The 18,235-nt window shown below is 37.3% G+C and overlaps 1 protein-coding gene across 1 annotated transcript in view; it reads left to right on the top strand.

Annotated features, from left to right (window-relative positions):
• LOC108719945 (raftlin) overlaps positions 1-18,235 on the top strand; it is a 198,711-nt gene that overhangs the window by 87,062 nt on the left and 93,414 nt on the right. The window lies entirely within an intron of this gene.

The raw sequence follows: 18,235 nt of genomic DNA, 5'->3' as shown, positions 1-18,235 counted from the left end.
CTTCTATAGTTGCATTATTTTCCTTAGACAACATGTTGCCCTACTATACACACTATTCTACATAAGTAACTTCTAGGAGATGAATATATAAATACACTGATATTGTTTTCGTATTATAACAACTATAAAACCACATTTGTGAGCAGTATTTTGCTCTTTTAGTTACTCTTTATTAATTAAGGCTCAGTATATGCAGAATTTTAAAAGGTGTGCTTAATTTTCTCACTACAGTGTAATTTTGGTGTATGAGGCACATGGTTAGAGAATAATAGCATCCCATACAGATGGGTTGACATTCTTGATGTGCATGAAGGCTATCATGCATATTACTTTATGCCCATACATGCACATATTTATATACAGTAAATACCTCATGCACATACCACAATCCCTAGCTAATGCCTTGCTGCTTCCATGGTTATAGGGCTCTGACAATATGCAACATAGGATCAGTACCGTAACTGGAAGGGGGCAGGCCCTGGCGCGGGACATGCCGCCGGGCACCCCCACCCCCCTCCGTACACGATACTCCACAAAGAAAACAGAGGCACGGAACAGATAGCAGCGGTGCGCATGCTGCCGGGGGGCCCTGAGGGGGTGCGGGCCCTGGCCCAATTGCACCCCCTGCTCCCCCGGTAGTTCCGCCACTGCCTTGGATAAGAAAATCATTTGGTAATGTCCTATTGAACTGAATTGTATACAAACTGTGTTGTACAGGTATGGGGCAAATGCTCTGGACCTGGGATTTTTTTTGGACAACTGATCTTTCCATAATTTGGATCTTTATACCATATGTCTACTACTAGAAAATCATGTAAACCAACAGGCTGGTTCTGCTTCCAATAAGGATTAATTATATCTTAGTTTGGATCAAGTACACAGTACTGTTTTATTATTACAGAGAAAAAGGAAATCATTTTTAAAAATTTGGATTATTTGATTATAACAGAGTCTAAGGGAAATGGCCTTTCCATAATTCAGAGCTTTCTGGATAATGGGTTTCCAGATAATGGATCCCATACCTGTATTATTTTCTAACCCTAAACCTCTCTATGTAGTGAATAGTATATACAACAGTTATGTAGTATATACATAAACCATATAGGATTGTTTTGCCACCAATAAGGAATTATATGTTAGTTGGGGTCAAGTACAAGGTATTATTTTATTATTACAGAGAAAAATGTGAATTTATTAAAATAAGATCTTCAGGAGATGTCTTTCTTGTAATTTGAAATTTTTTAGAAATCAGGTATTTCTCCTTTGGTTGGCGCTAACAAATAAACACTGCATTTCTAGATATGTTACATTTCACCTCTTATTAATTAAATATTTGTTAGTGACTTTTGTGTTGTGTGTCATGTACTAACACACCCATGTAGAAATATGAGATTAGCTAATCACGTCCTTATGTGAGATAAATGTGTAACTGTAAATTACTGATCTTTGCTATTACTCTAGGCTTTAATTAGTACACACACATATATAGTATATATATTGAGGATACATTCAAATCAATTGTTTATTTTAGCAAATACCTAGATCCACAAAGTGAGAGTGTTGTCATTATGAAAAAAAAAAGGTTTACTCAGCCCTGAGTCACAATAATGGTTTTATATAATTATCTCATTTAGTACAAAAGGACCATTTGCTTGCGCCTCCTTATTGAATTCCCTGCTAGGGTGCTTAAAGGGATACTGTCATGGGGAAAAAAAATTTTTCAAAATGAATCAGTTAATAGTGCTGCTCCAGCAGAATTCTGCACTGAAATCCATTTCTCAAAAGAGCAAACAGATTTTTTTATATTCAATTTTGAAATCTGACATGGGGCTAGACATATTGTCAATTTCCCAGCTGCCCCAAGTCATGTGACTTGTGTTATGATAAACGTCAATCACTCTTTACTGCTGTACTAGAGTGAGATCACCCCCTCCCTTTTACCCCCCAGCAGCCAAACAAAAGAACAATGGGAAGGTAAACAGATAGCAGCTCCCTAACACAAGATAACAGCTGCCTGGTAGATCTAAGAACAGCAGTCAATAGTAAAAACCCGTCTCACTGAGACACATTTAGTTACATAGAGAAGGAAAAACAGCAGCCTGCCAGAAAGCATTTCTCTCCTAAAGTGCAGGCGCAAGTCACATGACTGGGGGCAGCTGGGAAATTGACAAAATGTCTAGCCCCATGTCAGATTTCAAAATTTAATATAAAAAAATCTGTTTGTTCTTTTGAGAAATGGATTTCAGTGCAGAATTCTGCTGGAGTATCACTATTAACTGATGCGTTTTGAAAAAAACATGTTTTCCGATGACAGGATCCCTTTAATGAAATTCTTAGCAAGCTTGATTTTGCTGATTGGGGTAATCGTGTACTTTACAAATACAGATGAAGCCACTTGGATTTGTGAGTTAAATGCGTCATGACTCAGGGTTAATTGAAGAAACTGGGTTATCTAAAGTCATCTTAACTCATTTAATGCATTTAACCTTTTCATTAGCATACCAAAGCACCATTGTTCACAATGGTGAATGCTTTAATTAGATGGGATGTTGTGACACAGTTTTCTGTGTTAAATGAGATAAATGGGATATCTGTGTTTAGTTATTCTGTGTCAAACAGACAAACCAAAGTGGCTGCATCTGTAACTGCAAAAAAAGTATCATTTTAAAAAATGTAGTACTTTTCTTTAATTGTACAGCTGCTTAATAGAAGGCTGAACTGAAAAGAAGTATGACACAGATGGAGCCTGTGTTGCTGAAGTAGCATAAAACCCACATGCCTTTGAGCTTGACCTGTTGACATTTCTTCTTGAGCAAAATAATTGAAGCAATAGTTGGGGACAACCTTAAAGTTTCAGAAAGAATGTTTTTTTTCATATGTGTTAAGCAAATGTGCTAGAAAGCTACCTCCCGTAGCTAGACTGTTTAGCTCTAACTCCACATTAGTCACAGGGATTCAGTTGAATTTGTGGCACATTACAGAATTACAGTCGCTTTAATCAGAACATTCCACTGGCCTATTAAACAAGCCTTTCTAACCACACAGTTGGGAGAATTATTTTGCACATTGTAATGATACTATCAGCCAAGTACTACTTTTAACTAAACATAATTGTTAATGAGCCCTAAAGAAAAAAAATGCAGCAACAATGTTAGGGTTAATTACCATTAAAAATGTGCTCATTTGTGTGCTGCTTTTATACATTATCTGATTCGCACCATTGTATGTTTTTATAAACTGTAAAGGATATGGTAGAAATAGAAAGACCTAATGAGGTTTCTTTAATTGACTGTTTTTATTTCCTGTCCCTCATATTCTTCAATATCTGAATTTAGGATTGTGTGTTGGCCCCTTAAAGGGGATATATATAGCGGCCTATTTAACATACCTGCATGATTGCCAGACATGTACACAAACAGTATTTAATTTTCCCCATAATATTCCAGCATAAAGTCCCACAGCCACTTGAAAATGCTGCGGGGAAAAAATGGCAATTATCTTGTGCTTCTATACAGGTCATGTAATTCTGAGATTACTTCTAATATCCTCACAAGGGTTACTTTATTTATAATAATACACAACTATAGTGAGTTATGTGAAAAAAGAAAAATGTTTATTCATGTGAATAAACCTAAGAGTGTGGACCTTACTTGAGTGACATAGATACCAAATTTGGACACTGCATCCAGGCATTTTTGAACCCTTGTATCGAGAGTGCAGACTCCTCTCCAGGTCCAATAGTTGGAGGTGCTCGATCAATTGGTAAATCATATAAGAATAAGGGATCAGCACACTCCTTTTTTTCAAAAAATTTGGAAAAAGGAAGGAGTGTGCTGATCCCTTATTCTTGTATGTATTCTGTGTGTATACTGTATATATATATACTGTATATATATATATATATATATATATATATATATATATATATATATATATATATATATATATATATATATATATATAAGGCTCCTTAAATATATATATATAAAGTTCAGATTAGACTAGCACTCCGGTAATGTGTTACAAATGATTTTATTAAATCATCACTTATGTTTTTCCAATGTTTCGGCCCCTTATCAAGGAAAATCATAAGTGATGATTTAATGAAATCATTTGTAACACATTACTGGAGTGCTGGTCTAATCTGAACTTTATATGATAACCTTCTGACCTAGCACCCATCATGGAATCAAGATCGAGTGCGGATACTGTTTGGAATAATATATATATATATATATATATATAAAAACTGAACTTCTTCTATATATATATATATTATATAATGAATGGTATGCCGTTAAAGAGTAACAGTGTGTTTGCATGCCAAGAAGAAGATCCCAGAAGTGCAGACACAGGAGCCAGCAGAGGCCAGTGGATCTCAGTCTGTGTTTACGTGCAGGTCGAGAATGACAGTAGGCTAAAGGTGATACTGTATTGACAATTGATAATCACTGCAAGCTTTCAGAGCTCATTAGTTTTGAACAAAGAGCTGAAATGTTGTGAAAGCTTTCTGTAATTCTTATGTTAGTCAGCCAATACAGCTACCACCCTTACACTACTTGTTGCTATGTTTCAGCTTTTTGACTGGCTAACGTGGTATAATATTTTTGCATATTTTGCTTTAATGATTTTGCTTTAATGCTTTGTGATTCTGCTGATCAGTCACAGTTAATAGGAAGAAGGGAAAAAACTGGCACACGGCCCTGAAAAGGCTCCTTAAAGCTCAGATTGTTCAACTCAAATCTTTCTATGTAATATGATCTTTTAAAAACAGCCTATTTTCCTTGGATCATTCTCAGAGACATATATACCAAGAATTAGCTTCATAAACCTACCTGCCTATTTTCCGTCCTCTAAGAAATGCTAAAACACCATTACTTCTCAAAACATAGTCAGCTATCTTATCTCCTTCCTCACTCTCCTCCTAATAATTATTATCTACAGAACACAATATCATCATCTACCAATAATTTGCCCTAATCTTTCACCCATGATATCTATTCTGCCCATGTACCCTGTATTTTTCTCCACTCTTTTTTTTTAAATCTACAGTATTAGGGTGGTGGCACATGCTGCAATTCGGGAAGATTAGTCGCCCAGCGCCGGCGGGATGGCACTCAGATCTCTTTTGTTTTCTGAAGTTCACATATGAGTTCACTCAAGGGGAAATGAAGTAGTGAAAGTTTTATGCAATTGTAACAGGTGGATGGTTCAGGGTCTTCCTAAACCTTCCCTTGGGTTACTATCCATTGGTTTCGGTAGCCGGGCAAGGGGTCAAACTCCCAGCAACTCCAGATAGGCACGATATAATTAGTCTCTTTATCCTCAGATGGGGCCCTCGCTTATGGTATGGAGGAAGGGATTACCACACTGGTATAAGTACACACAGTATTCACTCTTGATCAATTAAACTTTGGGCACAAGTGGTTCTTTAAAACAGCAGAACATTTATTGAACTGGTGGTACACTTCATAAAGCAAGTGGTGGCAGCAGGTCATTTACAAACAGTTGTATTAATCACAGATACCGTCTGATCCTTTGTTAGTCAGCTTTGTGAATTGAGCCGCCTTTCCTGCCTTTGGTGCACATTCCCCATTGAAGGCGACCTCACAGCTGGTTTTACACTCCAAGGATCTCTCTATCCCTGAGCTTAACCACTTGAGTCCCTAACCTGGAAGCAATGTCACGGCAGGGTGCTAAACCTTCACTAACTCCTCGTTGGAGCCTTAGCTGCTCACTAACTTTCCTGAAACTGTCACTCCTAGAGTGACCTATTATAGTTTCTGACCTGATACTCACTAACTTCTATACTGAGGCCTCTTCCACCTCAGCCGAAGCAGCACACCCACTTCCAATGGGTGCACTGGACAGACACAGAACACATGGCAACATCCCTTTTTATAACCTCTGGGGAACTACTCCCCCTCCCCTATGGGAAAAAGGACCCAGCCTAGCTTGCTAAGGACCCAGCCTAGCTGGCTAACACTTTCACTGGGGCATGAAAAACCTTTACCCTTTTCTATAGTGACATCTACTGGCCAGTCACTGAACTGCCAACAGAATACGTTCACATAGGAAAAATGAAACCAAAGAACCTAAAGGTTAGCAAAACCTTTACCCTCCTACACAATGAAAAAGGAAACGCTAGAGGTTTGCTACATAGGTGTCATGTCTTTAAAATGTGGAAGTGTTTCTGCTCCAGTGGCGCTTATTACAGTATATCACACCAATATATTGTGCTTGAATACAATTTTTCCCTTTTATACTGTAAAGTGTAAAGACTTCTTTATATGTTTTATATGTCATATCGTCTCCTTTGCAGTACTCACTAGAGCTACAGTATATGTGTAGCTGGTACAAATGATCCACTGTATTCGCTTGTTCCACCGCTCGGCTCTGGGGGTTGAACAAATCAGTAACTGGCTCATTTATCTGTAGCCCTGCACATTCATAAGATGAATAGGATTAGGTTAATCATGTAACTTTATTGGCTGAATGCCTTTTTGATAAAAAAGCCATATATAGTTAAGAATGTTACAGAACTAATCAGGGTTGAACTGAGCAGCCAGAATGCCAGGGATTCGTGTATCAAGTGGGCTCTCTTTTTTTTGTTATGGGCATGTATGGCCACCATTCTGCCTTCAGTTATATTGGCAACGTCTGCTTTTGCTGTTCTAATTTTTCTCATTATGGTTTTTTATTGATTCCATGTGACTTAGCATCACAAGATCCATAAGTTGTGCAGACTTCATCCATCAGTTAGATAATGCAATTCATAATTAGCAGGTTTGACTTCTCTGACCTAAGCACCAAAGATATCTTTAAAAAATAATTTAAATAATGTAGTAATACTTTATTTGCACTGTTACCAAGGGTTTTTTTTTAGATTTAGAGGCAATTTGTAAGGCTGGAGACCCAGGGCAGGTGTTGTGTCTCTCCTGAAATTTACCGTGCACATGATCAATAGCACCCATATGGGTTTTGCATGCATCATTCAATCCCATGTTGCAAATTTTTTGTTCCAAAGAAAAGAAAACTCCTCTATGATGCACAGACGGTCACTGAAAATATCCTGAGAATGCAATATCTATGAGACAGAAGGAGGCCTTAAAATAATTACAATATTAATAATAATAAGTTGGAGCGCTAGAGCTTTTAGTCCCCTGCCTTTGAAGTTGTTCAACCTAATTTTTAACAACTTTGGTCACACTGCTTATAACTTCCATCCCTCAGGCATTCCATAAATTAATTTTTTTCTAAGTAGGACCAGAAGCATCTGACTCTATCCATGAAAAAGTAATCCAATCAGTTTCATGTTTTGCATAACCAGGACTATAAGCCAATGCCACCTGTGAAATGAGAAATTAATATTTTAGCTGCCTTTAAAATCATTGAAAATCCCAAAATGCTGACTGGGAGACAGAGACGACCACCTCCTTGTCGCTTGTGTGAAATCCAGGGAGTATAGACTGCATGTGAATTCAGTATATTCTAGTAAAAAGAAAAATCTAGCCCCCCACTTATATAGTGAGACTTCTCAGGTTTTAGCATACTTGAATTCTTCATCGAAATATGTCCTGTATACCGTTTTCCTCAATGGGACCTCTTTCTATGTAAATTTGGCATAGGTTACTTCTCTTTTAAGAGATATCAATAGTTAAGATTGCCATCAAAGTAGAGATCTAAGCACAAAACTAGAGGTGTCACTGTCATTTTAAGCAACAGATACTTTATATCATATTAATTAGCCTGTTATAGAATCTAACCAAGCTGGAATACATAGTTTATAATTATAAACATATAATTTAATTTAAAGTTGTGCTTTACATCTTTTCCCTTGAGCCCCCATTTTATTATATTATTTGTGCTGCCTCAGCTCAGAGATAACCTGATCAGAAATACTGCAGCTCTAACTGCAGGAACTGTAGGAAGAAGTGTGGGAGTAAAAGACAGAACTATGTGCATTTATTGGCTCATGTGACCCAGCATGTATGTGTGCCCTAGTTTGTGTGCACCGTGAATCATAGGATCCCAGGGGGACGGCCCCTAGTTCTTTAAATGGCAATTTTCTATTTAGGATAACCCAATGTCACATACAGTACTACTAAAAAAAGTATACTTTATGAAAATGGTTTATTTACATGAATATTTTTATAGAGACTGACATTGTTCAAGGGGATAATTTTCCTTTAACCTAACCAGTAAACAAGTCAATATTAATTGTCTAAAAATACACAATGAAAGTAATATAAACCAATATCTTTGGCATTTACTATGGCTCCAATACTGTTTGACTTAGTTAAATGAATATTTATAGTTCCGGGCAAGGGAAGAGAAAATACAGCTGTTGTCTGACAGGAAACTGCTGCACAATCCAAATCCTGTCACAACTTTTAGCCTCCAGTTCCTGAAAACTACATTTCCCAGAATCTTACCTGATGGTGTAATAAGCTGTACAGCAGATCAAGGGCAGGAGCGTCCCTGAACAACCATAAAATCTGGGTTCAGCTCTATAAAATTTGCCCTGTTAAGTGTCACAAATTTAGCTCAAGCAATCTGACTGACTTAATGGTCTCAGGCTAGTAGGACAGGAAACGATGCAATTCCCAGGTGCATATAATTCCTCTAGTAGGGACCTTATAACTGGAATTGCTGTTTTAGCATCCCCCCAAGCTTGTAAAGCTCAATAAAGGGGCTGGGGAAGGGGACTTTGGACTCTGTCATGAAAATATTGTCAGCACTAATAAAATGGAAGTTTGCTAGGTTCCATACAGTACTGCATATATATGTACTTAATGTTTTTTATCTGGTGGACAAATGCTTGTACGTATAGATCTGTTATCAGTCTTAACGTGTCGTATCTACCCATGCCATAAAAAAAGCGCAACACTATATATACATAAATGCAGATTTTGCTCCAATGTGCAATCTGACTTTTTTTTGGCCTTCTAGAATTTTTTTTGGTTTTTCTTCAAAAAAATTGAAAGCTTGTTGTCAAAAAATGAGTAATGGAAAAAAAACTTGCATAAAGTTTTCTACTTTGTTTTACCCAATCCTGACATTTGATGAATAAATAAGCACCATATGGTAAAGGAAGAAAATGGGATGAAAAAATGGGATGAGGGCAGGCAGGGCCACCATCAAGTAGGTACAAGGGGCATTGCCATCAGGGACCCTGAAGCCAAGGGAATTCTGAGATGGAATTATGACGAAAGGGGTGGGGATTACAGTGGAATTGGCCGGGTTCAGGCAGATCATATGCAGAACTTTGCTTTAGTTGGTTCCTGGCACATCAATACCTTTACCTTGCATGTGAATGCTAATTCTTTGACCCTGGTGGGCCAATAATTGACCCTCCTTATGGGAGTAGTATTGGGACCATGGACCCAAGGCATTGTAGGGAGCCTCCTATCCAAAAGGAGGTTAAAGATAAATCATGAATGTCCAACCGGCAACCTTCCAGCTGTTTTTGTTTTTTGTTTTTTTAAAGGTAGGGTTTTATTTTTTTTTAAAGAAGACAAAATAATAAAGATGTCAATTTAAGCAACACGTGTCATTGGTTTGAAACAAGCTTCGTCCATTTGAAATCCATTTTTTAAAAGAGCAAACTGGTTTTTTTATATTTCTTTTTGAAATCTGACATCGGTCTTGACATATTATCAGTTCTCAGGTGCCCCTAGTCATGTGACTTGTGCTCTGAGAAACCTCAGTTACTATTTATTGCTGCACTGCAAGTTGGAGTGATATCTCCCCCTCCCTCCCCCCAGCAGCCAATCAGCAGAACAATGGGAAGGTAAACAAGTAACAGCACCTTGTCAGATATAAGAACAGCACTCAATAGAAAATATCAATGTCCTACTGCGACTTCTTCAGTTAAATTGAACGGGAGAAACAATAGCCTGTCAGAAAGCAGTTCCATAGTGATGTTATAACCAGGGCAGGCCCAGATCATATAAAAGACTTTGGCCACAGGGCCCATTGCTTTAAGTTTTAGAGGTGTTATATAGAGCTGGTGTAAGACTTTGTATTGGATTAGTCTATCCCTCATGGCTATTAAGCTATTATACATGGTCTCTGTGGCCTCTCCCCAGTCATCCTGGGTAAAATCAGGGATGTTTGCTTGCCATTTTGTTTGTGCTGTAAGGAATGAAGGGAGACATTGGCCAATGGGTTGTGGTGGAGCCTGTATACCAACTTTACAGTCTGTTCTATAGAGACGGTATCCTCTACTGGAGAGTGTACCCTGAGATTCTCGGTGGTGCATTTAGATTGTTATGCAAAAGGTAACCCAAGTATTTGATTCCCTGCCTCTGCTAGTATAAGAAATCCTCTACTTCTATGGCATGCAATGTCATATTGTAGTTGTATTGGTCAGGGTGGTACCACCAATGCAGGTAGTATACTTGGGCTGCCAGGTAATATAGCTGAATGTTGGGTAAGGCTAGACCTCCATCCTCTTTGTCAGCAGTCAGCTTCTCCCAAGCAATAATTGGAACTTTGCAGATTTTGGGATATGGATTGGAGCATTGTGTAATTGGTATAGAAATCTGGGCAGATACATCATCTTAATAAGGTTTATTTTCCCCCGAGTGAGAGGAGGAGGTTTGCTCAGATATGGCGGGTGGAGTCCAGTTTTGAAATTATGGGATTATGGTTGTCCTATATGTACTGATATGGGTCTATGTGTACATTGAGTCCCTGAACCCACTTTAGAGGAGCATTAAGGGGGAGGTTGGGGAGGACTTGAAAATCTATGGGGAACAGATGGGATTTGTACCAGTTCTTTTTTAGGCCTGAGAATTGTCCAAACTGCTCCACTATGCTGAGAAGGGTAGTCTGGGAGTTCTGGGTATCTGATAAATAGATAAGCAGGTCATCTGCGTATAAGGATATATTTTCTGTGAGGGGGCTAAGGGTAAGGCCAGCAATTTGGTGCATGGGAATGGCCAAGGCTCAATAGCTAGGGCAAAAAGAAAGGGGGATTGTGGGCATCGACTGTAGGGAAAATGGGGCAGATACCAATCCATTGACCCTGACCCATCCAGTGGGTCAGTGGTATAGTAAAATAAGCTACTCAGCAGCTGCTCAGAGCCCACTGAGCATGTGATTGTCTGTGACGCTCCTAACAAAATCCAAGATAGGAAACTCCATTTTTACTTTCTTTAATGAAAAAGAAACCTTAATTAAAAAATGTGTACCGTTTTTATAAGAAACCTGACGGTATGCAGTGAAATTCTCCCTTCATTTACTGCTGTGGGTAGGAATTGTCAGATGGTCCCTAACTGCTGAGCAGGGAAACAATCATACTTATGAACAGCAGGGGGAGCCCCCGCCTTACTTACCAGCCATGCAGAACTCAAGCAGCTTTGTTTATGACGATCCCTAAGCAGCCCAGACCACACTGAGCATGTGCACAGTCTTGGTCTTGTTTAACAGTTACAAGATGGTGACCCCCTGTAGCCAATTTTGAAAGCATAAATTATTTGTTTGATTAGGCTTGTGGTGCAGTAAGTTCATGTTTATATTTAGTATATTCTATTTTAGACTTTACATGCCCTTTAAAGTACCAATTGCTACTACCAGTGATGGAGTTTTTAAAACTGTGTGCCATAACAGAGTGTCTTCATGGGATGCCTTAAAATATAGTTAAAGACTGATTCCCAGTGCCATGTGTTTCATAGCCCTAAGACTTGTAATGTACTTTTTTCCTGTATCCATTTAAGTTATCACTCATGGTATGGCATTAAAGTAGTACCAACCTCCTGGATAGCTTGGCAGTGCAAAACTATACTTTAGAGAATTATTTTATTGTGTATTGTAGCCTTATTATCTGTGATTCCCCCTGTCGTGTTTACTAAGCAAAGACTCATAGCAGTCTATTTTTTTGGGCTTAGCTGAAAATTAATAAAAAAAATAAATTAAAGATTAATAAAAGTAAAATTCCTTCTTTGTACAGTTATATGTTTAATTGAGTGGAAGACATCATACTGAAGAATTCCCCAAATTAGTCATAAAAAATAGTTACGCAAATAATTATATCTAATTATTTGTTCTGTGTGATCTATATAGATCACAACTTTTACATTTAATGAACGTCTGATGTTTGCGTAGACGTGCCCCAATAATCTATTGAATTATTATTAGTTATTTATTATTAGTAACAGGCTGGCATCTTTAATGTCTTATTTTACATAATTTGTGTTTCTAAGTGCACTAGGAAAAATAGGTCACATTAAACTATTCCATCAAGCAAATTTCTGATACAGATTTAGGCAGCTCTTTTGCAATGACAGTAATATTAAGGATTCACAGCTGGATTGTGTTCTCAGGCCCGAAGCACAAGATTTAAGGATGTTGAAAAGGTAATGTATGCAGATTCTTTATGGTATTATAAAAAAAAAGTCATCATTGCCAGTCAGGATTTCATAATAAAGTATTGAAGAATTGAACTTCTTTAAAAACAAATAACAGCAGAGTAAAAAATGTTTTACATTGATTATTGTCTGAAATAACAGCTCTATAACTGATAGCTACAACTAGAAATTAAACTCTAAATGCATTATGGTCTGGTCTTAATATAACACATATGTACTTTCCATCAATGCAGTGTCCTGTAATCAAAGAAACACAAAATAGGGACATTTATATATTCAGAAACAAAAAAAATAATACATGTATGAATGAAAAACAAATCACACAATGTGCATTTTAGAGCAGATCTCTATCCATAAATATTGCATTGTAGATATTTAATTGGGGCTTTAAATCCATAACCAGGTGACTTAGGCAGAGACAAACTTTTCTTCCAGTAGAAAAAATGTCTGCTAGGCCATTAGAGTTCTGGGCCAGGGGATAAGAGAAATGGGCAGCAGCCCAAAGACTATCTGGTACTAAAATCACTGCAAATTACTTACCATGGATTAAAATAGTGTTTATCAGCAGACAGCTAAAACCACTATTCAACCATTATATCAGGAATCCAGTGCTAATCACAATGCTGTCTCTGATTAGAGCCTCTCTTGTAGCATTGTAGTTAGTTAGAAATTACCTCTCAGGATTTTTTTTTTATGGCAAAAACAGTTGGGGAAAGAAACTGTCCTAAAAATCTACCCCATTCAAACTCAAACATAACAACCCAAGCTGATTCCTTCCAAAGCTCTAATTACGACTTGAGATTTATAATTTTGCATAGACTCACTGGTGTCTTGGTCCCTTGGACAACCACTGGTTCAATGGTGGATAGATATTGGAAGCCATAGTTCAATAGCTACAATACCCTGGGAAAGTTAGAGATTACATAAATATATGTGTGTCTGTGTATTTTTTTTGTTTTTTTCTATTAACTACAATAAATAATTTCTAATTGCTGAACTGTTCGTGTTTTGAAAGTGAATACATTGTAATGATGTTTTTTCTTTGTTTTTAGAGCATGGGTGGCCTAATTTGCAAAGTTGTTTGGTATTGAGCTAATTTCTATACCCTGTATAACCCCACCAGACAGCAATTTCAAAACACAACATTGATCCTTCCTCCAAAAACTGTAAATTCTTTGGAAGCAAGCAAATGGTGATTGCTTAGATACAGTAAGTCCCATCTGTAGAATGCAGGGCATTAAACATTTGGTAGAATTGGGAAAACTGACCCTAGCATTGTAGGAAAAGACTAGTAATTGGCTTATCCTTGGTAAGCTTTTCTTTTATTTGCTTTAGCTTCTATGTGTGAGAAAAAGGAAGTGTTTAAAGATTCTGTAACCGTTTTTACTGTACTACTACTACATGGGTGAGAAAATTGATCAACAATATAAAAAAAAAAAAGAATAAGAATTACCTCTATCTTGTGACATATAATTGATTGCAGGTTTAGCTTTTTTTGCAGAAGTAATCTAACATAGGCTGTTCAGAAGTAGCTAATTGGCCACTTGATGCAGTGTAATGCAATAGAAAGTCTTAAATTTGCCCACATAAATAGTCTATAGCAACTGGTCAGTAAATGCTGTCTGCTGGTTAGTTGCTGTGGGTTACTAGACACGAATCACATTTAAGATAATTTTATACAGTACCCCCTTAGAGTTTGGGGATTGATTCCCATGCCGGTTCCTTTGACATCTCCCTTGTCATTTATTTTTATAGCAACAAAAATTATACAGCAGTTTACAATAATCAAAGAAGAGGCACTGTAGGAGATCAAGAACTACTGAACAAGGGGCATTAAATTGAATAGGAAGGGTAAAGAGTCCTGTTTTAAAGACTTTACAGTCTAAGGCACGGACTAAGGTCCACCTTTATGCTCTTATCTGACCAAGCCATACTTGAAGGAATAGGTCTTTATGGAGTGTGTGATGGGATGACTTTTTCAGGATGCAGGTAGGAATTCCACAGGTATGTGAACACAGAAAAGAACATCAGATTTAGTGGGAATCGCTTGCCTATCCTGCACATCAGACACCAAAAGGTCTACCCTGCGTGCAACACTAAAAATACTATAGAATTGTCTACAAATACAAAGATTTCAGTACAGCAAAATCCCCATTTATTTTTTCAGAGGACCAGAAAAAATGTTGTAACATCCAGGAAACTTTTAAATCAGGGAGATGCAGCAGGCATTATACAGTATATTGTTGGGACCAAAAAAAAACATTGTAAAATAAGAGAAACTTAAAATCAGGTTATTTAAAACTAAAATTTCATTGTAATAGTTTCCAAATCAGCCTCTTTCATTGTTGTGTTTAGGGTTGCATTTGCCCCCATTGTGATATGCTGTGGCTTGAAGTTGTAGCTGTTTTTTTTTCATTATTATTATCTGAGAGTTAATGGAAAACACACTTCCTTCACAGCATTTAATAATTCCCTGACCAAAATAGCACAAACTGCGTGACAGAACTGGGTAATGCTAATAGATTATCAAAGTGTCTCATAACTGGGCCAATGTCACTGTTTTTCTTTATCAAATACATGTAATCTTTTGCTTGATGTCAGGTTGGGATGCGGAGATTGTTTGTCTCTGTGCCTGTGCCCCTGTAATTCAAGGATTACCAAAAAGAGATGTAATTTGCTGCTGTGTTATACCAGATTCTCCCTACTAAAAACTTATGTTTGTAAAAAATTATACTTTTTTTGTATACATATTGTTCTTTACATATTCTATTTTACAGAGATTATGCATTCATTCACATAAGTCACTGTCCCAGTGGAGCTTACAGTTTAAGGTTCTTATAATCAGTTCTCTCAGGAGATACGTAACCTTTGTGTACGTTTTTTGGAGTGTAAGAGGAAACCAGAGTACCCAGAGGAAATCCAAACAACACGGGAGGGAAAACCGACTTAACTAATGCAAGAACCAGGGCAAGAACCGAAAATAGGGGTAGGCAGAAGACTCGCATGCATAGGGTGCACCATAGGTCGGGAGCTGGGTACGTTCTTCTTACCTACATTCCCCTAGTCCAGACTCTTGTGTCCCTCAAGTACAGGCTGCTCACTGCCCCGATGCTCCTGCTCCCATTTCTCTCCATCTCTAACTTCCACTGTCATTGCATGTGTGCGCATGCACGGTCACGTGGTCAAGCTCTCACTCCAGGGGAGCAGGTGTGGAGCCAGATTGCCCGCCGGGTAGCCTTCGCCGGCATGACCTGGCCTTGACACGAACTAGGGATGTGCGATCAGCCTTAGTCTTAACCTGCACCCAAACGTAACCTGCTTATAAGTGTTTATGACCCCAAGACATTCTCTCCTTCAAAAACAAACACCTAGATCTTAAGGTACCTCAAAATTACCATCAGCTACAGATAAACCTTTATGTATATTTACCTACAGTCCACAATATCCTATGATCAAACGCATAATAGAAAAAAAAATATTTCCATTTTGAAGACAGATTACAAAATTAATACAATCTTAAACTCTGGCTGTAGGTTTGTCACCAGAAAAGGTCTAACTTTAAGCAACATGCTATCTCCAAGCATGGTAAATACCAAAAAAGTATCACACTCCACTTGGTTAATGAGGAAAGGGAACTTCATATGTGGTTAAAGGAGATGTGTAGTTTGCCCATATATGAAAAAAGTGACATCTTTTCAGACAATCTAAACAGTAGAACTCACAAAATTAAACAATACATTAATTGTAACACAAAAAATGTGATTTATCTGATTGCATGTTTGAAATGTGAGAGTCAATACATAGGAAAAACTTCAAGCAAATTGAAGGAAAGAATTCGAGAACACATGTCCGATCTCAGAGAGAAACTAATGTTTCTAAACATTTATGCAATTCCGGAGATCTAAACTTTTTCAGTATCCAAGGTATAGAAAAGGTACATCTTTATAATCGGGGAGGTGATCTATCTAAAATTCTCTCTCGAAGAGAAGTATACTGGATTTTTTACCTTAAAACTAGAATACCTTGTAGTATGAATTCTGAATTTGATGAAACATGCTATTGCTCTTGAGAATCTGTCTATATTTACTTTGTATTCAATACAATTTAATAATGTGATCTAGCTTTGACTGAATAGAAATATATATAGATAATACTTATATTTTCTTGTTCACACACTGTTATTTTATTTTATATATTTTTCCACTACATCTTTCTCTTTATATTTTATATATATATATATATATATATATATATATATATATATATATATATATATATATATATATATATATATATATATATTATGTATATGTATATATATATGTAGTCCCACAGTACCAGCACTCCGATCTTTAAACAGGTTCGTGGTGCACGATCAAATACAGGATATATAGAACAAGAAGGATCAGCACTCACTGTATTGATGTGAAGAAAAGTTTTGCGTTTATTGATTTACAACATAATCCGACGTTTCGGTCCCACCTGGGGACCTTTCTCAAGGATCCTTGAGAAAGGTCCCCAGGTGGGACCGAAACGTCGGATTATGTTGTAAATCAATAAACGCAAAACTTTTCTTCACATCAATACAGTGAGTGCTGATCCTTCTTGTTCTATGTATATATATATATATGTGTGTGTGTGTAAAAACTCGTAGGAATTCCGCACACCATTACTGACCCGAGTGCTACTCACAAAATGTAATTAAATGCAGATCTTGGATACGTGGGTACACATCAGGAGCCTTTAGACAAAAAGATGTTTAGTTAAAAATAAAAACTTTTAGTAGAACATTTTAAAAATTGGCCTATATATATATATATATATATATATATATATATATATATAAAATGATAAATGATTTTAAAATAATATTTGTAATATTAACCTCTTAAAGAACTTAGAGGTACTGTCTCTTGAAGAATTTTTTATTCTGTTTTTTTCCCCATTTTTCTGATTGGTTGTTTTCTGTATAAATGCTCATATCCTGTGACTTGTCATCAGAGCCCATGACTAAGTGCCCTGAAGGGGTGCAAAATACGTAGGGTGGATGGTAATGCAGATATACAATTTTAACTTTCTATAAATAAAATTATTTTTTAATTGAACTCCTTTGGTCCTGTGGATCCGTTTGAGTGCCGGTCAGCCCTGTCTTTTCTATATATCCTTTGCTGTACGGCTCCCTAAAGCTGGGGGTCTGGGGCTAGTGCACCCAGACCACTTTCACTATTTGGTGAGTCGTTTACATTTTATTCTGGAGCACCTTGTTCTCTTCTAATTATTCAAACTACACCCAACTGTAACCCAGCAAAATGTTGCCATTGTAGGACCCATAACCACATCTGGCTCTGTGCACTACTTCTGTGCACACCTCTGCTTCCAAGAGAGGGAATCTTCGAGAGCAGCGGAGGACTGTACTTCCCCAGAATGACCCGCAGCCAACTCTACCCCCAAGGCAGCCAACTCCTCATCAGTTAATTACAACAGCCCACATATACTGTAAGCTTTTAATAAAGCTAAGATATTGTTTTGTACAAATTATGATTTCTACCGTTTGGAAAAACAGTGCAATGTTTTCTTCAGCAATGCTTTTTTTCCGGCAGATAAAGTCTGTACTTGCCTGCCAGTACTTGCCTCAGCAGATTTCATATATTATATATTTCCTTTGTGAAACAGATCTCTTATAGGCTTCTGCACAATCAAGTCTTGTAACTAGGAGGAAATGTCCCTGTTAGCTAAGTGCTCAATCTCATCTTTACAAATCACGATGTGTGCAGTAATAAGGACATCCCTGATAATAAGAACAAACCCTGACCTTTCCATTGGCCGGCCTCATTTACCCTGAATTATGTGGTAAAGTTGTG

Source organism: Xenopus laevis, chromosome 6S, assembly GCF_017654675.1.
Source record: "Xenopus laevis strain J_2021 chromosome 6S, Xenopus_laevis_v10.1, whole genome shotgun sequence".
Classification (NCBI taxonomy): Eukaryota; Metazoa; Chordata; class Amphibia; order Anura; family Pipidae; genus Xenopus; species Xenopus laevis.
Note: the sequence above shows the minus strand (reverse complement) of the source record. Positions and strands in the feature narration are given on the sequence as shown.